We start from the raw sequence: 27,700 nt of genomic DNA on the forward strand, positions 1-27,700 counted from the left end.
ACATGATTATTATGGTTTTTTTCCTTTATGGAATCACAGAATCATTTACTTTGGATAAGAACTTTAAGAACAACAAAGTATTACACTGTAAAATGTAAGACTTATGGGTGACAGCCTGGATGTCTAGAAGTGGAGCAGTAATGAATGAAAAAAATTGAAGGTACAAGAGAAGCAGCTTCAGAATCAAAGGAGCTGAGGCTAAGGAGCCGGACAGTAGGTAGAACATCTGAGTGACTTTGAAAGCTTTACTTGTAAAGGGTGGTGGCTCTGAAAGTCATTCAACTAGGAAGAAGTCAGGAGTGATAGATGGTCAGTGTAACAACTCATTTATCTCAGATAAAGGACATCCTGAAAGGGAATGTGTTGTTGTCATTGGTAAATGGCTAAAAGATGTTTGCAACATGTGGAATTTTTTCTGATCTCTATCCCTTCATTTGCTGGAAGACATGCACCTGTTTGCAGTAGCAGGCTGGGCTCTTTTTGATCTCTCTACTGTGTCTTGGCTGTCACCTAACTGTCTATTAGTTCTTGAAGTACAAGAAAATGAAGAATCGTTTTGGACATTTCATAAGGGATTAGTGCCAACCTTCTTATTTTTGTCCTGTAAAAGCTTTGAAATTGAACACTATGGCTTTAGGCCTACAGGTTTATGCAGATTATGTTCAGTCTGTGGTGAAGAGATTGACAGTGCACTTTTCTTGCTTGCTTTTTTTGGAAACTCACGAGATACAGTTGGTCAGTGCTTTACTTCTCAGATCATACAATTGTTTAGGTTGGAAGCAACATTGCCAACTCGACTAGTAAGCCATGTCCCTAAGAACAACATTTATGTGTCTTTTAAATCCCTCCATGGATGGAGACTCCAGCACTTCCCTGGGCACCCTCAGCCAGTGCTTGACAAAAGATTCAACAAATAATCTTCTGATGAGACCCTGGGAATAGTTTAGTCTTGGCAGCTCTTCTCATTCCCATGGAGAAGGAGAAAACAATTTTACTAGTAAGATTGTCAACAGGCTTCCCTCATGTTTCTGAGATTGCAAGTGTGATTCAGTACAGTTTGGTTTCATGATATGGTTACCAAAAATACAGCCTAAATCCAATGATTTGCACTTGAACCCAGTGATTTACCAGTTATGAAGTAACTGGCACACAGTAGGTGATGATAAGCAGTAGCAAATGTGAGCTGTGATGCATGAGGCACTTACTGAACATACAGAGATAGGAAAGGCCAGCTATATTCTTTGGATTCAGATTGCTGGATGAGTAGCTGGAGGTTACTGTGTACTCTTAGCCATGGCTGTAGTGTCTGCAGGTGCATTCTGCATGTAAGCAATATCAGACCTTCTTGTGGAGAAGTCCAGCTCTGCAGTTAGAATTGTGGAATCACCAAGTTGGAAAAGACCTCTGAGATCATCCTATAAGTCCTATAAGAAGCCATGTCAATGATGAGTGAGTTTGACCTTTAAGAGCTGATGAACAGCCATGACAACAGATAATTGTGCCTGACCCTAACCTGAAGCTCAGGTGGTGCCCATGATTCCCAGCAGTGCCAGCCCTTCCTCAGGAGCAGAGGCAGCACCTGCAAGGAGCAACCAGCAAAATATATAGTGGCACTATGAAGTAGTACAGTATTAAAGCCTAAATGCATAGTCAGTAAGGCCTGAGAAAGCAATGGGCACAGAGAGGAAAGAAGTGTCTCTTTTTTTGCCCTCTTACTAATGCATTGCTACTCCTTACCAGGTTTGCCTGAGGGACTTTGTAGCAGAGGCTGCAGGGCATCTCAGGAGGAATGCCATTACCTTAGTCTCTTCTACTACCTCATGAGGGCAGGAAGCCTTTGAACACAAAACTTTCCATTCAGAAGGCTACTGACACCATTACTACTATACTAGTACCTTATTTTATTCCGTACCACATGAACAGGATAATCTGTTGCTATAATGATGTGTAATTCATAACTGATGGTTAAGACAGGGGAAGAACTCCTCCAAAAGGACTAAACCAAGGAGTGTTTGAAAACTGTTGTTATAAATGAGTGCCCTGTTGAAGGGGTTGGCATTTATATTGCTTATTGACATGTTCTGGACTACTTGGGCTTGATTATTGCTGAGTCGTTCTGACGCCCTGTCTTGCATTATACGGGTTTTGATCATATGTTTGCCTTTTTTCTTTCTTAAGCTGTTTCAGTTATTTCATCTATGTCCTCAAAAGTCTTAGAGCCCATAATTTACTTAATATAGATTAAATTCCTTTTTTGCCCAGGTATTGGACGTGGAACTGTTTCTCTTCTTCACAATGCGACCCAAGACATGAAGCTAGGAGTCTCCTTGAAAAAGTTTGTCTTGCAGACTGTGAAGTCATTAAGAAGGGTGTTCCTAAGACCAGAAGCATTCTCTCAGCTTCAGCCTTGCCACAAGTCTATGCCAAAATGCCCTGTGAAGTGTAGAAAAACTGGTTCTTGGATTTACTTGGATCTGTAGCTCAGCCTCTAAATTGCTTAATTTTGCCTGATGAAAGGCTGGAACTAGTCCTTAAGATCACTGCTGACATCAGTCCAACAGGACACTGCCTTCTCTTTTGTGCCTGTCACTGCAACTTTGGAATAAATTCAGCTTTCCCATCCAAGAAAATACTCAGAATTAGTTGGAATATAGCCAAAATCCCTCCACATTGACTGTTCTTTCCACTCTCACTGACAGCCCTATCTAGATGCCTAAGATTGACCGTTATTTAGGAAGCACTGGAGCAACTGTTCATTATGAAGTGTCTGCAAGGAACATGTATGGGTTTTGAATCCATTGCCTATGGCTGAAAGCAGTAAAGCAGATCATAGTTGGCTCATTTTGTTGCTTTGGATGTATAGTTTTTGTAAGGTACTTTTCCTAGATAAGTTGTCCTCCTGAAGTGAGGCATAAGTGACAGCTACTGAAAGTTGTGACAAGCTCATGCATTGAGCAGGGGGTGTCACACTGTGCCTTTCTGTAGTGACTTACTGCTGTATTCCTGCACTACAGTTGTTATCTTTTTCCAAATAGATCTGTAGTACAAGGAGAAGGTGGCAAATCTTTTAACTCTACTCCGTATTTTTTTATCTAGTATGAAGCCCTGATCTTGGGAAGAATCCTGCTGCCTTGGATCATGTGGAAGATACTTGATCTGCTTCCTAAGCAAATTCCTGCATTTGCAAGTGTAAATATAAGCTTGCCACATGACCACAAAACAAAATGCCTGTGCTGGCCCTTTGATACATTCTAAGTCTTGCTTGCTAAATGAATTATCTGCTTAGAGCATGAGGACGGATGAAGGCTGAGCATGAGGCAAGAAGGATTTCTTTCTGAATAAAACCTAAGTTCTGTTGAAGGAAAGATGCACTTACGTGTAGAAAAGGTACACTTCAATGTAAAAAGGTGCACTTACATGCAGAAGACTTTTAGTAAGTGACTAGTAGTGTGATAAACTTTTGAATTTTTAAAGAAAAAGCCATATCTATGTTTCTTCCTGAAACTGTTTGTACAAATTTGTGCTTTCCTACTAGGAAAGAAGAAATTAAAATGCAGTCCTAAAATATGACCTGTTAAAATTATGTTTTTACAGGGTATCTTCCTTCACTGGTGCAGATAAAGAAGGTTTGCACTCTCTGTTCTCTGTCAGGGAAGTCTGCAGTATTCCAGAGAATAAAACGTGCTGTAGTGTGCAGTGACTGTGCTCTGAAAAACTCTGAAGCAGCTATTTGATGTAATGCTGTCTCCAGCAGTCCATCTTGAATATTTGTAGTTACAAAAATGTCATGAATCCAGCATAGATTTATGAAGAAGCTTGGGAAGTGTCATAAATGCATTTTTATGCGTGTAGAAAAAGGAGCTGCCCTTCAGGTTTCCAGACTGGGAAATGGCTATCAGAGCAAATCAAAGCCTCACTCAGTCTGTTCAATTATTGAAACCTCTTGGGTCTGGTCTTTCCCCAGTGCTCATGATAAATTCCACCCTCTGATTGTTTGGAAGAAATCATTATGGAAATGAAGGAAAAGCCATACAGATGATCACAGAGAAATTCTTTGAATATAACAAGTATGTAAGCTACTAAAATGAGAAAATGCCTATTCCTTTCCTCAAGAACAGGACTTAGCACAGAAAAGCACATTTTTATGGTGGATTAGTTTTATGATTTTGCACTTGTGCTCTTCCTACTGTCCAGGAGGAATTATCTTAAAGACTCACTGAAAGGCGATAATGGAAAGATTAAGCATTCTGATACTGGAGCTTTGAAACCACAATTAAACAGTACACGCAGCTTTTAAAAAATCACTGAAGCACTTCAAGGTTTCTGAGAACGCTTATGGCAAATTCCAGAAGGGCCTGGCCTGGTACCAAAAAGCACCACATTGAGCTGCACTTTGAGGCTCCCTGTGTAACAGAGAGCTACAGGGAGATATTCAGTACTAACCTGTATTACTTAGCCTTAAGAACTCATTATGTATATCTACTTAATGAGAAATTTAACATCCTGCACACCCTCAAGGTGAAGAGTTGGATGTCAGCGAGGTGCCCTTGGATTTCACAGACCAGCACTGCTGCTGAAAGTGGACATCTCTGCTCTCTGTCTCATGAGACCCCACCTGGAGCCCTGGACCCTGTTCTGGAGTCCTCAGCACAGGAAGAACAGAGATCTGTTTGAGTGGGTCCAGAGGAGGCCATGGAGATGATCAGAGGGCTGGAGCAACTCCTGTATGTGGACAGGCTGAGAAAGATGTGTTTGTTCTGCCTGAAGAAGAGAAGGCTCCAAGGAGACCTTAGAACAGCCTCTCATTATTTCAAGGAGGCTTGCAAGGAAGTGAGGAGAGGCTCTTTAGCGGAGTGTGCAGAGGTAGAACAAGGGGGAATGTTTTTTAGCTGAAAGAGGGAAGAATGAGATGAGACCTTAGGAAGAAATGTTTTCCTGTGAGGGTGGGGAGGCCGTGGCCCAAGTTGTCCAGAGCAGCGATGGCTGCCCCATCACTGGATGCGTTGAAGGGCAGGTTGGATGGGGCTTGGAGGCCCTGATCCAGTGGGAGGTGTCCCTGCCCATGGCAGGGGTTGGAACTGGATGGGCTTTGAGGTCTCATCGGACCCAAACCATTCTGTGATATTTGTTGGAAAAGAGACAAAATACCACACCCTAGAGAGAATCTCCACTGTCTCCTTCCTCACCTCCACACAATACACTGCTGCTTATAATGGCCTCCCTTGGTCAAAATTGCATAAAAAGTGGCACTCAAAATTGCACTTTGATGCAAAATCTGGTGTGAGATCATTTAGGAGGAGATATCTTTATGAATTTTGTATTACTTCCTAGAAAGTTTTACATCCCTTTCTGTTTAGTGGCTGTGTCCCAGCTTTCATCCCCTTTACTGTGGTTGTTATAAAAGGCAAGTCCAGAAGGTTAATGGGAGCACTTCCAAAGTGGCCATGGCTTTGATGAATTTAACACTGCTTTACAGTAAAGGACAAAGCATAACCCCTGTGTAAAGTCAAAGGTTGCAAGGAGCATCTTATTTTAATGAGGTATTTGTACTGTCTGAGCTGTCTGTTTAATCAGTTCTGGAAACATGGTTGTCTTCTATTTTGTGGTATATTCTGCAGGTGATCTATGTAAGTGCATAAAGCTACTCATCTCCCCTATTTTTAATTGATTTAATGTGACTCCACGCTATTTTAGTTCAGCTCAGACCTCTCTTTATTTTTCTGTGTGACTTCTTTTATAACAGAATTGTCCCCCATCATGCAACTCTCTGGACCTTCTTCTTTATTTAATTTGTGGTTATGTCGTAACCAAACATCCCTCATAACACATGTTCAGTTGACATCAGAACTGTACCCTCAGCCATAATATTTGTTTAAAAAAGCATTTTTAACCAGTGGAAAAGCAGGACATGTACAGACACAGAAATTGCCCATTGTGCCTGAGGAGGTACACTGTACGTTTCCAGTGGCTGAAAGAACGAGGTGGGAACTCGTCTCAGTTCTTAAAAGTCTGCTTATACCAAGTTCATGTCTTCAGCGGTTCCATTTTTGTAGCACCAGGGTTACAAATCTAAACTGAAGTCACTCTGTTCTTCACAGAACCTTTTCTTCAATTCCTTTCACGTTTAGTAGGCTGGTAGCAGTACCTAAGCATATAACTGTAAGTGTATAGTCTCATTTACATGAATAACTGCTTATTTCAGAATCCTTAATAGTTTTCCAATTTAGGTAAAATGCAATACCTTGTACAAGATTCTTTTGCACGTGATCTTTAATGGGTACTTATTTAGCAGAGCCTGTGGCTATTAGAAAGAAGAAATTGTCAGCAGAATTGTAATTGCATGTGTGTCTGGTTTAAACATTTTTGCATCCCCTGGTTCTCTACATAGTAATGAGCCCTGCCTTCATGCATCAGACACTGGAGGTTCCAGCTGGATTACAAAGTGCTGGTGCATTTCAAAACTGTGAGTTTTAAAATGGGAGAATTGATGCTATTCGAGATCACACTTATAGACCTAGAATGACTACCAAGATGTTAATCTCATGTTTGGGGAAATATAATGACATGAATAAGTTCTAAATGAAGGCTTGCTATAGGCTTTATTCTTTAACAGGAGTTCCTTTTCCGTAAGCATTTCAACAGCTCTTTATTGTGTGATCTCTGGGCAGTTTTTCACTCAGCTAAACCAGGAGATGTGTTTTACAGATGGCAGGAACAAAATCAGAAGTTTCAAATAAACTATGTGCTTTTTAACATGGAAAGAGTAAGTATTTAATCTGCCTTTGTGATTTTGGATGTTTGCTGTCATTTCCACTTTGCTTACTGAAGGCAAAATGACTTGTTTAGGTCTTTGGAGAAAAATTCTGTGGCTTGTGCTATCAAGTGGAGATTTATAGGTCTGACTGCCAAATCCACCTGCAGAAAGTTAGACAGCTCTTAAATTTGGGGAATGAAGCTGCAATTTCCATATAACAGGTGAAATTAGTGTTAAGATCTATGGTAGCTTTGCATCCTAACAAAGCAGATCTCTTCCTCTAAGAATTCTCATTATTTGAAAGATGTTAGGGTAGTGAAAAGAAATACAGAAGAGATGTACCCAAAGAAAGGTACAAGGAACATATCAGGGATGTTGTGTTAGAAAGATTCCACGCTGGAGGGTGGGAAAAAATGGAATGTGATTTCTGCCAGAAATGCTGTCAGATATTCCAGCTGATAAGATTTGCCTCACCCCATTTGTGAAGATGTGAAAAGAGATGGCAACTCAGTGATAAAGACCAAAGAGTATGTTTATGGGGGCACATAAAATAATTTTAACAATGTTAAAGTTAATAAAAGTTAATAAAATAAATAAAATAAAATAAACAATCTAAATAAAATAACATTTTAAGATTCCAGAAGTATTTACATGTGTGTTAACATGAAGTTCTCATCTGTGCCGAACTCCAAGCTCCTGATTTTGGAACCACACTTTTCATGGCTGGCTAGGGATTTTTGTATGGAATTGTGCAGTGTGTAGGCATACCAGAATGGATCACCTGGGTTGTACAGCATGGCAGTAAAGTCACCAAAATCCTCTGAAGTTGTATTCTGCTATCACACCGACATGAATGAAAGCAAACTTTCTAACGAACCTCTAGAATGGGGTTTCTATCTATGTAATCCAGCATTCCATTAGGCATGAGCAATGAAACTGAATTTCTAATTGAGAATAAGTAAATGTATTCTTAAAAAGATAAGTATGCAGAGGCAGAATGCCATTAGCTCTTATCCTGGACTTTTTTGTACCTGTTTTAAATGCATTAAAATCAGTTTTGCATTTGCATGATTCAGCAGTACCGTAAAGGAAGAAGGATACTTTTTTTTACTCTTTTTTTTTTTTGCTAGCTTTTCTTGGTAAGTGACGAAAATAAGATGTTTCAGTATGCGTTGGTTTTGAGTAACTTGGGACATGGTGGTTCTGTCTGTAACATGTTTTTGTTGGCATAGGTTACTTAATTTCTAGTTCAAGCAAAACATTTTACTCTTCAGGAGGAAGTGGGCTTTACCCATTTCTCTCTTCTGTAAAGTGCATATGATTGTAGTTACTTGAAGAACTGAAAAGATCAAGTCTAGTGGAAAGGAGAAAAATTATGTTTCCTTCTGATTCCAAGCACAAACCTACTGCAGAGGCAGCTTTCCCTATAGGTTGTACTTTGCTTTCCATGTAATGGCAGCATACAGCTGCTCTTAGCCTGACTCTCTCATAGTGTGGCAGAAGTCAAATGTCATCCCAGGAAGACTCTTCAAAAGTGTTCAGTTTAGGACTCCTCACTACAAGACGATTGTTGAAGTGCTGGATCATGTCCAGAGGATGGCAACAGAGGATCTGGAGCACAGGGGTTATTGGAGTAGCTGCGGGACCTGAGGCTAATTAATCTGGAGGAGGTTGAGAAAAGACATCATCACTACCTACAGCTCCTGGTTAAGAAGTTGTAGCAAAGTGGGTGATGGTATGTTCTCCAAAGTAAGATTGGATGAGAGGAAATGGCTTCAGGTTGTGCCAGGGCGGTTTAGATTGGATTTTAGGAAAGATTTCTTTCCTGAAAGAGTGATGAAACCTTAGCAGAGGTTGCCCAAGGCAGTGGTGGAGTCCACATCCCTGGAGGGTCTAAAAAACTGGCCATGGCCATGATCATGGCACTTTGTAACATGGTTTAGTAGGCACAGTGGGTTGGGCTGATGGCTGAACTGGATGATCTTACAAGTCTTTTCCAACCTTAGTAGTTCCATGGTTCTAAATTTAGAAATCTACAAGAATAATTGCTTAGGACCATAAAGAAAGCATGGTGGTTATTTTTGACAGTGATGCTATCCTTTTGCTTTCCTTTATTTGATAAAGCTTTCTAATTTATGAAATCCTATTTGTTAGTTCTCCTCAAAACTTTAAAGCACAGCATCTAATAGTTAACACCAAGATCTAAAGTAGAATACAGTCTAACTGAAATAGCAAATAGCACAATAAAAATGTTCACCTTTGCTGAACAACCAGTCTGCATTAGAACAATTTATAATAGAATGTGATGGCATAACCTTATGTTGTAGCAGCTGTAATTTTGTCAGTTTACAAAATCCTTAACCTTGTACTTAAACCTATCTAGCATTTGATCATTTATACTATTAAAGTGAACAAGCTGCTTCAGAAACACAATAAGTAAAACAAAACAAATCTTTAAATCATTGTGTAGATTCATCTGTGCGTTGTGGTGAGCAATGGAGCAATGTATATGTTAATCGTACCGGTGAGCTTTCCTGCACACAGCAATCTGTTCAGCTGAAATGAGAAGTCTCAGAATACCTTATGGAGCAAGAAAATGCATTATCCTTTCATTTTTATCACAGCAGTCACTAAATGATTAAAGTGCTTGGAAAACCAGTGCGTTAAATAATCCAGTTTGCTACATTTTTGCACATATTTCTTGCATTACTGCTCGCATCTTTATGCAAAACCATCTGTATACAGCTCAGAGAATATGAAAACAAATAGTTGAGTTGCTTGTCATGTAATAGTAATTGAAATTGACATTTGTTATTTCTTTTATTCATATGCATTTTCCCTGCACCTACTGTTATTTTTTTTGTTTAAATTTACCTTTATTATATAGTTCCTGAACTTAATTTAGTATCCAAAGTTATTTCATCAGCAAATGCGGGCAGACCACTAGCTTAGGCTGTCTTGAAAGAAGAGATTCTAGTCAGAAGGTCCCCAAACAGTTATTTTCTTTTCACACTATCAGCTAAAAAGCAAAGGTTTTCACAAAAACACTACGCGGCTGGGGTTGGCAGTGACCTCATAAGATCATTTCATCCAGCTTACGCAGCTCAGGGTCACCTAGAGCTGTTTGCCCACAACTGTTTTTAGTTAGATTTTTAATATCTCCAAGTATGGCAACTCCGCAACATCTCTGGGCCACCTTCTCTGGTGTTTGAACACCCTCGCAGTAAAAAAATTCTTTCCTCATGTTTTAACAGAGTTTTCTGTTTTTCAGTGCGTGCACCTTTCCTCCTTGTTTGGACACTGGGCTCTGCTGAGAACAGCCTGGCTCCATCTTCCATACTTCCCCATCTGGTATTGATATCCATGAATAAATATGCCTACAGGAAAGCTGGGAAGGGGCTCTTGACCAGGGATTGCAGGGATGGTACTAGTGGGAACCGTTTTCAGCTGAAAGAGGGGAGACTCAGATTAGATATTAAGGATGAAGGTGGTGAAGCCCCGGCCCAGGTTGCTTCTTCCCTGGAGGTGTTCAAGGCCAGGTAGGATGGGTCTTTGAGCAACTGGATCCAGTGGGAGGTGTCCTTGCCCATTGCAGGGGGTGGATCTAGATGGGCTTTAAGTTCCTTTCCAACCCAAACCATTCTATGATTTTATAATGCCTTCTCTTCTCCAGGCAGAGCATCCCCAGCTCTCTTAGCCTCTCTTTTATGACAAATGCTATGATCCCTTCATCATTTTTGTGATTCTTTGCTGGACTTGCTGTAGTAACATCACGTCTTGATTTTTTAAAGTATATTTGGAAGCTCGTAACATACCATCCCAAGAGTGGCTTCAACAGTGCAGAGAAGGAGGAAGGATCTTAGAATGGAACTCCATCACTTTCCTAGGCAGCTTCTTCTAGTGTTTCACCACTCTCTTTAAATAAAGGAATAGTTCCTAATAACCAATCTGAACCTCTCCTGGCACAATTTGAGGCCATTATTTCTCATCCTATGACTTGCTCCTTGTAAGAAGAGAGCAGCACCCACCTTACCACAACCCTCTTTCAGATAGATGTAGAGGTCCTGTGGCATTCCCAAGAACTTTCCATGTTTATATAATGCAGAGGATCAAATAACTGATATAAACTGCACTAGTAATGTAGGATGTGGAAAAACACATCACAACCCTGTCTGGTTTTCTGGTTGTTTTTAATTTTTATTCTTCCTCAGTTCTCTGTACAAGCACATTACCATATAATCTTTCTGAATTTCAGAGGTTTATTGTCAGCTGTTGTGTAGGCTGCTGACTCTTGATGGGTGCGTGGGCTTGCTGCAGAGGTTCAGTGCCGCTGTGCTCTCTGCATAATGTGGTGGCACTGGACAGGTTATCAGCATCTGTGTCCATTTGCAACAGCAGTTCCAGGCCTTCTTGAACTGTTTGTTGTTCTAAATACTGCGTATTTGTGTTTTCCTCTCCTAAATATTGATTTAACAGTCTCTCTGATGTCCCTTGCCTTTGGCTGTTCATTTGTGAGCCACATACTGTGAGAAGCACTTTTAATCTCTGCTGGCTGGTGGTGTGAAAGTGTAAGTGATGGAATGGATATTGAATAACTTGGTTAGCAGTTTATTTGGTAGATGATGTGGCCATATCTTGAATCCTGGGTTCAATTTTGGCCCCCTCACTCCACGAAGGACATTGAGGCACTGGAGCACATCCAGAGAAGGGAACGGAGCTGGGTGAGGGTCTAGAGAACAAGGGTTCTGTGAACAGCTGAGGGGAGATCTTATCACTCTCTGAAGCTCCCTGAAAGGAGATTGTGGTGAGGTGGCTGCTGATCTTTTCTCCCAAGTAACAAGTGATAGGGTGAGAGGAAATGGATTCAAGTTGCCCCATGGGTGGTTTAGATTGGATACCAGGAAATATTTCTTTCCTGAAAGAGTGGCGAAGCCCTGACAGAGGCTGCCCAGGGCAGTCATAGAATCTCCATCCCTGGATGGGTTAAAAACATGTATCTATGGCACTTTGGGACAGGTTCAGTAGGCACAGTGGTGTTGGGCTGGTGATTGGACTGGATGATCTTAGAGGTCCTTTTCAACCTTAATGATTCAATGAATCTGTGATTCTATAATTCTGTGGTAGCTTCTCTGAGAAATTCATAGGTGATATTTTGTGTTCCTTCCAGTCCTGCTGCTCACTGTCTCTAGGGTTTGTTGTGAAGTTCTTGGAAACTCAGTTGTGGTCCTTGTGTTTGAGGATTTTGTCCTTTTATACATCAAGGGTCTCTACATCTTCATCAGGCTTCTTTTGTGTAACAGGCAGAAGGGCATGAGAAACCCGGTCTTACAGTCTGTGAAGATGCACTGTCATGACTGTTTTTGGAGCAGTGTCCTCGCTACGGGGAGGACTGGAGCAATCATTCCCAGGGTTTCCACGCGTACAAGGAGCAGCTGGTCTCAGTTCTCCTTCCAGCTGGTAGCAATGGATGACTCAGTGGACTGTAGGGGTAAGGCTGGAGGCCGGCAAAGGCCTACACACTCGGTGACATCATTATTTGTTTTTTGGTTGGTTTTTTTTTTTTTCAAGTTTTGGCAGGAAAATCAATATCTTATGAAAGTGCATTTGATTCCCTCTGCAGAAATAATTCATGTGGGTAGATGTAATTAATAAATTCAGATGAATGTGCTGTCACCAGGCAGAAGAAAGCAGGCAGAGGCATTAGTCAAGGTATAGGGAAATGGCATCAGTAGTTTAACTCAGCCAAGTTATTCACTTCAGCTGTGCCATTGTGTTGGTACTGATGTTTGCAGTGAACTATTGTTGCCAATGGCTGTGGTTGCTGTTCTGAGGGCAGGAAGGAACACTGGCCCAGTGGAACTCTGTCTGCCCAGGGCTATGAAGCCCTGAAAACTTTTTTCCACTGTGTTCAGGGCAGCTTCAGCGCTGCTGTTAAGGAATTGCCTCTGAACAGAAGATCTGGCATTCACCAGCAGTGAAAATATCTGCATTCTGTGAAATTAAGTAAAAAAGCTATCACATTATAACTGTTGGAGTGGAACCAGGGGAGGCCACAAAGATGATTCAAGCGCTGGAGAACCTCCCATATGAGGGCAGGGTGAAAGATCTGGGCTTGGTCATCCTTGGAGAAGAGAAGACCTTAAAAGAGCAGCCTCGCAGTACTGAAAGGGGCTCCGGGAAAGCTGGGGAAGGGCTCTTCATCAGAGAATGCAGGGATAAGATTAGGGGGAGTGGGTTTAAGCTGAAAGAGCATAGATTTAAATTAAATTTTAGGAAGAAATGTTCTCCTGTGAGGTTGGGGAGGCACTGGCCTAGGTTGCCCGGAGCTGTGGTGGCTGCCCCATCCCTGGAGATGTTCAAGGCCAGGCTGGATGGGGCTTGGAGCAACTGGATCCTGTGGGAGATATCCCTGCCCATGGCAGGGGTTGGAACTGGAAGGGCTTTGATGTTCCTTCAGAAGAAAACTGTTCTGGGATTCTATGATTCTGTGATTCTAAACAATGTTCTTGAGTTGAAACAAATGCAGTAATATGGAATGCAATATACTTGTATGCCTCTGATAGGATGACATTGCAGTGTTACCATTACTGTCTTTTCATGAACAGAAAATTGTTTTCCCCTTATTGTACCAATATTAACAAGAACTATATCATTAATTCTGTATCAATTTACAATACCAAATTATGAAATAATGTTACAGAACTCTTGTAGGTAGAATTTTCCTTTTCAGTGGTGCAGCAGACTCCAGGAAACTGGATGCTGCTCACAGAGCTGTAAAGTTTTCTGCAGAAAAATAGCACCACTGTTGCCAAAATTGAACAGCTGAAATAAATTGTTCCACTTTTTTGGGTCAATGCAGAATGCATTAGTCAAATGACTAAATTATAGTGTAGTTAATCACACTCATCTCACTGAAATGTGTACATGGATCCTGTAGAAAATGGTTTTCATTATGTATGTTTATTGGTATATGAGCACCATCAGAAAATGCAGATTTTAAACATACTTTACTCAATTTGCTTTCCAAATAACTAATTTCTCCTCTGTGGTAATAGGGTTTCAGAAACTAAATTTGCAAAACATTTGTCAGTGCAACAATACATCATTATGTGCCTCTAGAAACAAAGGAAAACACATTCTGCAATGAAAAAAACAGACCAAAAAATTGGGGTTATGGGAGATGCACACCATTGCATGTATGCTGTCACATGGACTGCTCAGTATCCAATCACCCATTCAAGTATTCTGAACAGAATTTCTCAGTCCATGCTCATTTCATTCCCCATTTGTTGACATGGCAGAGAAATTATCAGTGGCTTTGAGAGAAGCCTTCAGTGTGAGGATATGGGAGAAGAGTTGTTTGGATTAGCCATATGACGGAGAGATCAGGAGGCGTTAGCCAAGAAGAAGATACCTTCCCAAGAGCACGTCATGGGTCATTTATTGGTCTCCAGCTCTTCATTTTATCCAGAATCATAGAATCATAGAATCAATCATAGGATCATCGAATCATAGAATGTCTTGGATTGGAAAAGGCCTTAGAGCCCATCCAGATCCAACTCCCTGCCATGGGCAGGGACATCTCTCACTGGATCTGGTTGCTCCAAATCCCATCCCACATGGCCTTGAACATCCCCAGGGATGGGGCAGCCACGACTTCTATGGGCAACCTGGGCCATGGACTCCCCACTGTCACAGGAAAATATTTACTCTTACGTTCTCATCTCAATCTCCCCTCTTTAATCTCAGGATTAAAAGAGGTTGAGAAGTCCAAGGGGCTTGCCGGGGTGGGTTTCTATTAGCAGCATTCCTGTTTCAGCCTGTGGTTTTGGTTTTGTACAGCAAAGAGCTTTCTTTTATCCTTGTAAGAAGTGATGGCTGTTTTACCATCTTCCAAACCACTTCTGCAAAGAGCTCTTCCCAGATGGATTTTGACCATATATAAGAGCCTGTCATTTAGTATTTATTAGTTTGGAGCAGATGGGGGTTTACTGCTTTGAAGGCAGACAGCAGTAATAGATTACAGTGCTTTAAAAAACGTGTGCCTTATACAGTTTCTTTTTTTCTGCAGTATTTTGTCCTCCATTTTTTGCTTTTCCTCTATGGAAAATACATGAGGTTCCTTGGAAATTGCTGTTAAATGAGAACAGTAACATATGTGCTGCTTAAAAATGAATTAATTTTTCTCCAGAGTCACAATGAGGGGGATAACAAATGTTGTGCTCCCTTGGTGGACCCTCTCACAGCAGTATCTGAGTGCTGTGGGTGAGAATTATTATGCTGCTTCCAGTGGTTGAAAATGAGACATAGAGGGATTAAATGATAGAGGCAAGGGCAGGTGTGAGTGTCTGAAGCCACAAAAGCTACACAGGTCCTAATCTTAATAACAAAATGGTCAATCCCTGTCATTTCCTTAAATGAAACTTTGGTGTTTTAAGGAAAATCTATCTTCCTTGTGAATACGTTCTCCTAAATTACTTCTGGGTGCTGGTACGAGGGGGTAGTTGGCCAAAATGTAAGTTGTCTTCAGTTGTTGGCATGGAGATATCGGATATGTGTTAAATATATGTCACATTTATCATCTTTCTTCCCACCATGGGAATAATGACTTCTTGAGGTTTCTTCTGCACCCACCTCCTGTGATTTCTGTTACTTCAGTGCATCGCTTCTTACTCAGGTCTGGAGCCACAGTGTCATTCCTTAAGTGAATGACTCTGGTTTCTGCTCTTTTTTTTAAATATTTTTAAGATTTATTCCTTTATTTTGTCCTGAAGAGAATGCTGTAAACATATTTAAATCCACTATTTGGAAACGATCTCCACCACTTAGAAGAGATAAATGAAGTCAAAGCTAATAAAACGGTAGAACACTCTGACCAAGTCTGATGTGCAAGTTGACTACTATGTGGTATGAGATAATGAACTGCACCAAACTCTTCTGCTTTGTAGAAAGGTGGTGTTGAGGGAAGAATCTGAGGTTCTTAACAGTGCTTCATTACAGCCAATAATGTTATCCATTAAATTAGTTATTTCCATCTTTAAAACCTGACTTCCTGAGAAAAATGCTTTGCCTACTTGGCTGCAGACTGCTCTGAGCTTTCTGATTATCCATGACGTTTAAAGCTAGTGTTTCAAAATCACACCACTGGATTTAAGTCTAGACTTGCATATTCCCAAGTGAAGTGCATTAAGCTAAGACAGGCTCCTGAGCACCCAGGAGCATCTTTGTGCAATGGAGACATCTAGGAGGAAGAAATCCATGTTTCTAAATGGTGCCCATTTCTCTTCACCTATGGAATACTATGTTTACTGCAGTGAAAGCAAACACCAGAAACCCAGGAGCCTGTAGATCATCAGCAGTCTGATACAGAAGCATGCTAAAGGAACAGAAGTGACTACAAAATGTGAAAGACATATAGAGATCTTAAGGAGAGCCATTTCTCTTTCTTTATTCAAGATTCAAGCTCAATTAAAGCAAGTTTTTCTTTTCTAGAGAGTTAATAAATTATTTAATAAATATAATATAATGAAAATAACTATAATAAATTAATTAAAAAAATCAAACATACTAAAGGTATGTAAGTCTGTAGAGGCTCTGATAGCCACAAAAAGCAATGTTTTAGTTTTAGAATGCACATTTAGTTTTAGAATGCACACTGAAAATCAGTATAATAAAATCTACATTTTCATTGTTCCCTTCTTACCTGAATTCATTCTTTTTCAGCTTCTGATATCTCTATAATGGCCAAGAAGGAATTTTCCTGAAATTTTATAAGATAGTATCAGGTGATATCTGAATACTGCTTTTAAATACCAAAATATCTTTGGAATTAATATGCTAGCATAGAAAGTACATGTCCTCCTTTATTCTCGTGGAATACTTGCATATGTATTTATTAAAATAAATATTTAAGTTTCGTATTTCTCTGCTCAAGTCATTATTTTGGAAAAAAGTCAGTGTAGGGATGATCTATAGCTTAGTGTTCACCAGCTGAACTTTAGTATTTGTTTCACACCAATATTTAATAAATAAACCACAGTATCCTTCAGTTTGCACCATCATCTGCAGAGGGGGAGGGAGGAGGAAGCAGCTTTCACTGTTTGAAGATGTGGAGATAGTTGAGTCATTTCCTCTGAATATGTATTGAGAGACACTCACATATCAGGACTTTGCTTTACTTTCGTTCTGAGTGGCTGCAGTTCAGAGCAGCAGCCAAGTGGTGTTTGCACAGAGCTGTTGCTACCGGTGGGAGGTAAGCAGTGTTACTGAGCAGCTGTCATCTCTAGTTCAGATTTGCAGGTGCCTTTGTGAAGTAAAAGGTGTTTTACTTGCTCCTGTTATAGTGTTTTAGATAGGTGAAAGCTGGAGGAGCTTCTCAATTCAGACCTGGTAAGTCTGGAATTTAGTTTTTAATAAGATCTAATGTGCTCTTATATTGTATTATATACGTCCTGCTTTAAAATGTAGGTAATTTAAAACTGTGTTGAAAGTAATTTAATGTTTTCTTTTAATGGGACTTCATGCAATAGGAGTCTAATCCAGAACGAGGAAAACTGTTGCTTCAGTTTAGAGTACACAAAATCACGCAGAGGGAAGCATCCTCATGGGCAGAGAGATGTCTGTGTTAGTCTGGGATACAGGAGATGCTCTGAAGCCTCAGTGCTGTCATTCTTTTGCTGAATTCTCCATGTTAACAGAAGAATTGGTGTATTTAATTACTTAAGGGTTTGGTTTTGAGGATTGTTGTTCTTCCTTTTAAATTGCTCCCAGATACCTGCTTTCTGCTTAGTCTTTTGTGGATGTTTATGGTTTTTGAGGCTGTAACATACTTAGTGCCAACTGAATATATCTAAATATCTTGGTAGCACATGGATAAGTAGATCCAGCTTTGACTATGAAAGTTGAAATCCAGTTATTATGCTTTTTTGGTTATTAAATGCTTTTGCCATTTGTATTTAGCAGAGCAGCATTAACGCTCTTCATGTTGAACTGTGAGTGTCACAAGCACTAAGGAAGTTCCTCTCAGAAGCAATTTTGTGCTGTTTTACTGACAATGAATGTATCTCTGTATTTGCTTTAAAATTTATTAAAAATCACTCAAATGCAATGTTCGTGATATTTCCCAAAATTTAAAATACAAATTTGCCATATAATTGAAATATTAAACTACTTTTAAACAATGGAAGTTACTTACAACATATTTATGTATCATTGACTATGTCTAATATCATAGAAAAATAAATTAGAACTATTTCAGTATAGATTTCTGTTGTGAAAACATGGATGATGTATTTTCAAATATAATGACTGAAAAGTTTTTCTGAAGGAATTTTGCATGTGATAAATGTATGTTGGCTTCTATTATTCATCTTGTTTAGAGATGAAAACAGCTAATTTTTCTCTGACCATCTTTGATGACAGCCATCTCTAGTTCCCAGTGGAGCTGTACTTCACGTGCCACATTTGACATTGCTTGCAGTGTGATTCTGCACTCTTCAGGCAAGTGAGAGGATCTTTGTTCCTGATATTGCAGTTTCTTTAGAGATGATAGAACTTCTAGCTGTCAGAAATCGGGACAGCGCTGCATCTGCCCAAGACTATGTCTTGGCAAAAATAGGAAAAGGAAATACAAACATAATTTTCATTTTTTCACAGTTTCATCATTTTAGGAATTTAGGAGTTATTTTGAACAGAAAAAAGTATGTGGCTTTTGTATTTTCAGTGTATATTCATCCCCTTAGGGGAAGCTTTTATTTAACTGTTTACTTTATACGTACAGCATGTGTTCATGAGTGTGAGTGAGTGCACCCTTGCAAAAATGTAACGAGAGAGCCCATGTAGCTTCCAATAATCTTCCTAAAACCAAAATGGCATAGGAGTGTTCATCCCATTGGCATGTCCTGGGAACTGGATAATTCCACGTGGACGAAAGTCAGATCTAATTCTTTTCATGATGATTTTTTTTTTCTCATTTTTAAAAAGATTATACTTGAAATGTGTGCAGGTAAATGCACTCTCAAAGGCAGCAACTTCATATTTATAGCTGCACACAATATTGCAGTCACGCACAATGTGTCTTGCTGTACCTTTGAAAATAGTGCATTTCTTCACAGAAAAAGGTTGTGCAGGAGAAAGGTTTAAGTTACAACATAGGTGAGCAAGGCATCATAAATGCAAAGCATATATATATGTGTGTGTGTATATGTATACACACGCACACACGTGTGCGCACGCACACACACACAGGCACATATAAGCTTGTTTTGAAGTGTTCAGGCTTGACATATATCATGATTGCACCCTGCTCTTCACGCAGTAGGGACAAGAGCAGCTTTGGATACCAACTGCAGCACTGCCATATCTGTTTGACCAGAAGTGGAAGGCACAGCAACACTGGAAATCTAGCTGAGGTCAGCATGTAAGTTATTTATTACGGTATTGCAAATCAGTGGAGAATCACAGGGTGACCAAAATTTGCATGGGCCTCTGGAGATCATAGAATCACCAAATTGTTTAGGTTGGAAAAGACCTTGAAGATCATTGAGCCCAACCTTTTACCAAGCACTGCCAAACCCAAAGCAAAGCTGTGTCCCTAACCAAGTCCAGTTGCACCTCTTGCTTGGAGCGGGTCATGTCAAGCAAATTGCCCAGGACCATGTCTGAGCAGGTTTCCAGTATCTTCAGGGACATTCCCTAGGCAAGCTGCTCCAGTGTTTGACCACTCTTTTACGGGAAAGATACTTTTTTCTCTTGTTTAAAATGAAATAACCTATATCGCTCTTCTGTCATGGGGTACCATGAAGAGCCTGACTGGTATTATGCACACTCTAGTATAGGAAACTCCTCTATGCAGAGCAGTCCCAGCAGTCTCAGCCTCTCCTCATACCACAAATGGTCCGATTTCTGAATTGTCTCTGTGACAAGCTGTTTGACTTGCTGCAGCATGTCTGTGTCTCTCTCAGAGCCAGCAGCCCCCACACTCCAGCTGTGACCTCACTAGCACTGAGCTGCAGGGGTAGAAGTGTTGAGTGACCTCCTAACCTGAAAATAAGGTGCTGAAAAAGGAGGAGGGGTCACAAAAATCCCTTTTAATTAACTTTTTCTAGGGTTTTGTTTTACACTTGAAATAAATTAGGCAGTCTTACTTTCTAATGAGGTTATCAAGGGCTCTTACATATTTAGTCTATTTTTTAAATAACTTTTTGGTTAGAAGTAGTAATTTTGTAAGCAGCTATGGGAAATCCTGGCATCAGAAGACAAAGGCCAGTAATGTGCTCCATGTTGCATGGGATAAAATAAGCTGCTGGTAACTTTTTGCACAAGTAAGGTGAATAATCTGATAATAAATTTTTCTCTGGCAAAAAATTTCTTACCCTTTGGTATTTAGTGACTAATGATGAGTGGTGTCCTCCTTTCTAATCTTGTCTCCAGAACTAAGAGTAGACCTTTCTTGTGACTCTAGGTTTTCCTTATAAGTAATTCTCCTTAGTTTCCCTCTAAAATAAAAATGGATGAACAGGACAGAGTAGGGAATGAGATTAGGGAGAGGGATGTTGCAACAAATTTCATCAGACTTGACCAAATTTCCTTGAGTTTCCAAATAATTCCCATTCTGTAGAACAGAACCCTCCTTGAGGGGATTAATACAGGTGGAGAAACCAGAGATGCGCACACAGCTAGGTGAAATGAAGTAATGATGCAAAGAAGAGGTCCCCTCTGGGGGCTCTTTTACATCAGCTCTAATTATCTGGGAATATCCATGAGATTTCTAGCAGGCTGTCTGCTTATGGAAGAAAATCCATTCTTCTTACTCTACTGTGCCTGGATATGTGCCAACCCACTTGAATTCAAGAACTTTCCAGTCAGCAGCAGTGCATGGAGCAAACCTGAGGCTGCCACCTCCAACATTGATGCTTTAGGAGGAACAACTGGGAAAGACAGTTCCTTCTACAGCTGTTGCTTGAGACAGAGTGCTTAATTTCTTCAAGTCCTCACACTCACCTGTCATTAAAAATTGGTGTTTAACAGTCAGTTCATTCAATTATTTCTTTCTTGTATATTTTATATTTTGGACTTGGTGTTACGCTTCCTGTCATGTGATTCACTGTGACAGAAAGGCAAGATGTCGATTTCCTCTCTATCTGATGGGATGTCAGTGTACCTGTGGTGGGATAGCAGGTCCACTGCCTGCAGCTCAGGCCTCGCATGGAAGGTGTCAGCAGAGGCTACTGGTCAACAGTCCAGTTTAATTTATGGCAGGAATTTGGGTTTTGGAGAAGCAGTGTCTGTCATTCCAGTTTGTACTGAGCCCCTCGCCAGGTGTTCACTGCTCCCCTGGTGCTCACAGTCACTGGGCAGGGGCTGTGCCCATGCAGTGGTAAGATGAAGTCCTCTAACATTCATGTGTTCTTCCAGTGATGATCAATGATCACACAACTTGATGTGCTTCACTAAGGTGGGGAAAGTGAACAAGCACTGAAAGGAAGGACTTGTTCTTCTGTCACCAGTGTGACAGTGGTTCTTCTGAGCAGGATGCATTGAGGGGTCTGGGCGCTTGTGTGGATCCACTTCAGCAGAGCTGGCCTGTTGAGTAATGGATCTGTCAGATGACTTGAATTGATGGGGATGTTTATTCCAATAGTGCTGACTGTACAGGCATCCCCAGCTTAACTTTCGGGCATCATCCACCCATATTTACCTTGTCTTGTGATCATGATGCTGTTTTTGTGGGTGCTCAGGTATTACTTTTCTTCCAGAAACTTGTCAATTACTGTGTCAGTAATCTTATTCTACTTGAAGATGCTAAAACAAATTAACCTTTCAAGAGTTTTATATGATGATTTTTGCGGTAATGGCACTATCTGCATTACGGAAGAGACCAAAATTTTATTCATAGTATAAATTAATGAGAAAAGATGAACTGTTGCCTGCTGAAAGAAAACAATCAGCTATTCGTGTTCTTCCAGTCTAGGTGGAGTTTCTTAAAATGAGGGTTAAGTTATGATAATGGTTCATATATGATTCATTAGTACTGGTGCCCTTTAGGAATGGGTTCCAGCACTTGCAAAATCTTAGGACTCCTTGGACATCATTGTAAGAACAGACTGTATTTAGAAATTGTTGATGAATTAGAACTGCATGGGTTGAGTAGGGAAATGTCTTTGTGGAGAGTCAGTTCTTGTAGTACAGCTTTCCTCTGCAGCTTCCTGAAAGGAGGTTGTGGTGAGGTGGGTGGTGATCTCTTCTATCAAGTGAAAAAAAAACAGGATGAGGAGAAGTGACCTCAAGTTGCACCAGGGGAGATTTAGATTGGGTATTAGGAACAACTTCTATGAATTTCTGTATTGGGTATAGACCAGGCAGCCAGGTTTTGCTGTTAGAGGACTGGGGGTCCTCCTATTCCCCAGCTCAAGGGCAAACTGTATTACACCTCACAGCCGATTTCTCTCCTGGGAATGGTGTGTATGTATCAGGATTGGGTTAATGAACAGTAGATCTACAGTACTGCTTCTGAGCTACTTACAACTTCTTTTCTCTCACTTCATTTGTATCCACCCTGGAACTTGTGGTTTCTGCCATCCCCAACTACTCCTTGGGGCCACAAAATGGCAATACCAACTGACTGCCATCCTTGGGGTCCCCGTGAAGGTCTGGAAAGGGCTGAGCAGTCAAGCCATGTCTGTGATTGTGAAAATGTTCACCTCAGTGAAGAACTGTGGTCTTGTGTTGTAGGGCCATGGTCTCGTATTTCAGCATCAGCTGTCAGTCTCAATGAGGAGTTCTGCATCGTTGGTCATCAGTAGTGCAATACTTAGCTACAACATGTTTGACCATTGCTTGACCTTCAATCTCCAGAAAGCACCCATTAATATTTTTCTATAGTTACACAGTTTTTAGGTTAGTCAAGGCAAGGGAGAAGTATCTCAATGTACCATTCAACAGTTCTAGGCTTTGCTGTGGGATGGAAGAAACCCCAATGATTTCTATAATGGCTTCTTTCTGACCACTAAGCCTAATCGTATTACACATCTTTTCAATATGAGAGATCTACATTTTGCCATGTTCAGAATTGGAAACTTTGAATTACTCTTCAACTGGCAATATGTAAGTGGGCTGAGGTTCTTATCCTCCAAGATGCTCAATATGGACATTTGGATATCCATTGGATAGATGACTGCAGATAATATAACTGTGGTCATTGCTTTGCCTCTCATTTTTGTATGAAAGGTTAGGCAATTAGTGTCTGGGTTAAGGAACTTGAATGAAGCATTTAATCGCTGTAAAGCTGTTGCAGGTTGGGGGGAAGGGAGAGTAGGAAAATAGCATGCACAAATATGTTGAAACCAATCTCTTTCAAGTTTATACATTTATGAAAACCAAAGATTGCATAGTTAGCATTGTACTGTCCTCATTGCAAGTTGTTGGTTTTGGGTTTTTTTCTGGCAGATCCATCTTTGCCACTAGACGTTGCACAACTTATACAGGATTTTGATTTAAATATTTCAGAACGTACCAGTTTAACTGTGTTGGTAGGAAGCATTTCTGTGACCAGCCGGTACAAAGACCATTACAAATAATACAAAAAAAAATGTGTTTAAAGGAACAGGAACAGTTAGTCACTCTTGAAGAGAAAACATGAAGAAAACCCTTGCTTTTGTGTTGATCCACAGTTTTAATTAGCTGCACTGAATGCATGAAGTGCATTGATTTATCATAGAATCATGGAATGGTTTGGGTTGGATGGGACCTTTATTCTGCTGCGAAGAATGGCACAGGTGATGGTGAGCACACAGGGGCTTCTCCACATCAGCCTTCTCCATGAAAGCTGAGGGAAGAGAACCTACTCTGGATGTACTGTTTCCTGGCTTAGTGAAAAAGCCTTGCCAGAGAGAATAGTGCTAAAAAATTGTTCCAGTGCAAACTGACAAGTTAAAATAAATCACTTTATTCAGAGACTGAATTCTAAGCGTTACACCCACTGAAGTTTCAGCAAAAGCATGTTTAGGTAAAAGCAGTATCTGGGCAAAAATAGGTGACAGTGGATGGACACTTAAGTGCAGTAAGTGCTGCATCCATCCATACTGATGGATACTTAAGTGCAGTAAGTGGATGGATTTCTGTACTTAAGATCTTGATCAAACTATAATTACAAATTCATAACTCAAGAGCTGAAGTACCAGATATAGCTGTTTCAAACTTATGTCTTCTAAAAAAAAATTGCCCATTGATAGTATATTTAAAAGCTCTGAATATACCAAAGAAATAGTAGACAAGGAGAAACAATGTGGTAAAATGTATTTGGACTTTCAAAAAAAACCCATAAAACTGTTACACATTCTAAGGATGAAAAGAAGAATAAAAGTTTGAAAATTCAGCAAATAATTATCTGTCTTTTGTTATATGTGAAACAAAGACTTTCCTCAGTTCCTCAGTTCCAAGGATTTATCTTGCAGTATAAATCCCCACGCTTACAGAACTGTTGTGTCTGTAAGAAACACTGATGACCCCAGAATGATTTGGCATCATCAGCAGAGCCATTGCTTTTCACAGAAGAGATCAGACAAGAGCTTTTAATTTGTGATGCAGTAAGGGGGGCTAATAACATATGGGAGGAGGGTAGGAAGGCCAAAATGGAGTGCAGCAAAACTGGGAAGGAAGCTGTGGATTCTCTATGCAAGAAAGAATTTATAATCTTGGTAGAGAAGGGATTATATGTTCTTATCCTCTGCTTGATTTACTAACTTAGTTCCTGTAAGTGAAGCTGTAGTGATATTTCATAGTAGATTCAAATAAGTTGTAGCAAATTGAGTTTTACATCCCCAAAACAGGATACGGAAACAGGTAGAAGGAGGAATAACTCAGTGGAATCTTTTCTGATTGCTTTGTCAATATGGATATTTGTTTGGTTGCCTTTGCTGCCAGACAGGATTAGTGCCTTAACTGAAGCAAATGATTTGAAATATGCTTCTCTTTTATTATTACTTCTGCAACATACATGGCATTTTCAAAAGGAAACATAGTGAGCAGCTAACAGTAATTCATTTCATACTGAAAATGAGCATTTGTTTTTAGTTGCTTTCAAATAAAATAAAATAAGAATAATTAGTACAGATTCCACAAAAAAAAGAGTGCTATTATTCAGCAGATATAGTGGTCACAATTGCTCTTTGATTCCTTAGTTTTCTTTAACAAGCAGATTAGATCTGTTTTTCAGCTGCAGTGAAAAAGCTAAGGGAAGAAGCTGGATCTTGTAGTCACTCATGGCTTAGCTACCCACCGCATATTTCCTGACAATATGACGTCGATTGGTTTATTTATGCATACCAGCATATATAAAAATATGTGTCTGTGTAAGTCGTTAATGCTAACTTTGACAATTTCTTTATTCTGTAGAAATCATTATGAATTCATAGCTCCTTGTAACTGAGACACTTCAAACTAGCACGTACGCACTGCTGCCGCTATGTGATAAAGAACACAAACACAAAATGCAAGTTTTGCAGTTTGTCAGTGCACCTTATCCAGTTTAAAGTCTTCACAACAGCAGTTGAGGCTTTTAACATTCATCACAAATACTTATGTCTTGTCTATTGGAGCTACTTGTTGTATAACGATCATTAACAAAGGAGACAGTCATATTCTAAGCACTTATATGGTTAATCAAAAAGCTCATTAAATAGTACATATAAAATACACATTTATAACAGCGTTTAAAATGTTATTTTACATTGATATTAAAATGGATTCACATTTTTCTCCATCCTTGGAGGTGTTAAAAATCATGTAAACATGGCATGTGGGAACATGGTCAAGTAGTCATGGTGGGGTTGGGCTGGCGGTTAGATTGGATGAGCTTAGACATCATTTCCACCCTCAATGATTCTGTGATCCTGTGATTCTATACTCCTCTCTTTTTATTTACAGAATAAGGAAAACAGAATGATATGAAGCAAGCTGTGTAACTGTTTTCACTCGGAGGTTCTTCAGTTCTTCCTGACTTGCCATAAAACAGAAGGATGGCATGCGAAGTGCTATGTAGAACACAGCCATAGTAACTTTTAGGTTAGATAAGTAAATACTTTCAGCAAAAACTGCTTGTCACTTCGTTATCGTGACTTTGAGGTGTAGTCAGGAAAATACGGCTCATATAATATTGAAGACATAGCTATGTTACTCCAAACTTTTGGATGCTTTTTTCTGTTTGAAAGCTAGTGCCATGTTTCGTGCTGTGCCATGAACCCTTGACTGCCAATGTTGTGCAGCTTCATCCTTGCATGACACTTTGATTTAGTTCAATCAGTTCTATGTTTCTATGAAAGGAACATTGTTGATTTAATTATCCCACTTCCTGACAATGACCTGGGCACAGGGAGCATCAGTGCATCCAGATCTCCAGCTTCGCTTGTCACTCCTTTTATACAACTCTTATTACATTTCCCTTTTCCTTTTTATGCTCAAGGAAGTGTTGATGGTGATGACTTTGTTTTAAGGTAGAAAAAAACATGTGGTTTTTTGCTTATCTGACCTGTGAGTTCTGGTGAAATTATGAAACAGAACAACGAATCAATAGAGTTGTTACCTGTTCCTTAAATGACTCAGGCAAGGATATTACTTTAACCTAGTCCATATAGCTTTCCAGAATATTCTTTTCAGCACAGGAAAATGTTAGGATATGGGGGTTTTTTAACTGTGTTTCTAAAAAACATTTATTTCCCTTTCTGAAGTAAGAGTGCGTTATGGGTGTGGATTGTTTTTTCCTTATAACTGCTAAGGGTTTTCCATTTTGGCATTGAACAAACCTTTCCAGATTTTAGAATCTGTTACTCTGAAGTGCCAGTTGCTTCCTATAGCAGAGTTCCTTTAATCTCCTATATCCCCTGAGTTGCTGGCCCAAAGTCACGTGAGTGTGCGACATTGTAGGAGAGCAGCAAAGCCAGTAATTTCTTGGGTTGGTTTAGGTGATAAAATTTTAGAAATACTAAGAGGTTTGAAGAAAAGCTTCAGTACTCATGGTGACTTAAAAGGGTGGCTGTTTTAAGTCGCAAAAATTACTTAAATGTTCAGGGTAACAGCCTGGAAGAAGGCAAAGTTTTAGCCTGAAAATGTGTGATGTAGTTTGAAAGAAGACAGCAGAAATGATGTCACCAGCTCCCACATTTTAGCCATAAATTGCTAGTGTGACTCAACAGGTTCACTCCTGATTTCGGAGTGCCTGGTGACCAAAATTGGATTCACTGTCATTTTGTTTCATAGAGTGTTTTTAACAAGCGTTGGAAAACTGTATGGTAAGAGACTTTGAGGGGCTGGAGAACATCTGGAGAAGGGGAATGGAGCAGGGAAGGGGTCTGGAGCCCAGGGGCTCTGGGAGCAACTGAGGCGCCTGGGGTTGTTTAGCCTGGAAAAGAGGAGGCTGAGGGGAGACTTCATTACTTTTTGAAGCTGTCTGAAAGGAGGTTGTGGTGAGGTGGTTGCTGGTCTCCTTTTCCAAGTAACAAGCAATAGCATGAGAGGACATGGCCTCAAATTGTGTCAGGGGAGGTTTAGATGGGATGCTAGGAAAAATTTCATTCCTGGCAGAGTGGTCAAGCCCAGGCAGAGGCTGCCCAGGGCAGTGGTGTAGTCTCCATCCCTGGCAATGTTAAAAAAGCATGTGGCTGTGGCACTTTGGGACATTGTTCAGTCAGCACAGTGGCGCTGGGCTGATGTTTGGACTGGATGATCTTAGAGGTCTTTTGCAACCTTAATGATTCTGTGATTCTATGACTCTATGTTTCTGTGATGTGGGAATGGTGCTGATTGACACCATCTTGTCAGTCTCAGTTGGCAATGTTTTTCTTGCAGGCTGAGGCAGGTTCTGACCAGTGAACACTTCATGGGGTGAAAGCACTGGATGTACAGAAGCTAGGATAGCTTTTTCTGCTGTTACCAGGGTGCAGCTACTCACAT

General features: G+C 40.2%; 1 protein-coding gene across 6 annotated transcripts in view; it reads left to right on the forward strand.

Moving 5' to 3' along the window:
* Positions 1-27,700, forward strand: part of MCTP1 (multiple C2 and transmembrane domain containing 1) — a 294,838-nt gene that overhangs the window by 79,203 nt on the left and 187,935 nt on the right. Inside the window, exon 1 of one of the 6 annotated variants that reach the window (XM_069881067.1) lies at positions 16,954-17,143. The exons of the other annotated variants lie outside the window; for them this stretch is intronic. The gene's annotated coding sequence lies outside the window, so the exon portion shown is untranslated. Of the gene's footprint in view, positions 1-16,953; positions 17,144-27,700 lie in introns of those variants that run through there. 6 annotated transcript variants of the gene reach the window in all.

Source organism: Phaenicophaeus curvirostris, chromosome Z (assembly GCF_032191515.1).
Source record: "Phaenicophaeus curvirostris isolate KB17595 chromosome Z, BPBGC_Pcur_1.0, whole genome shotgun sequence".
Lineage (NCBI taxonomy): Eukaryota > Metazoa > Chordata > Aves > Cuculiformes > Cuculidae > Phaenicophaeus > Phaenicophaeus curvirostris.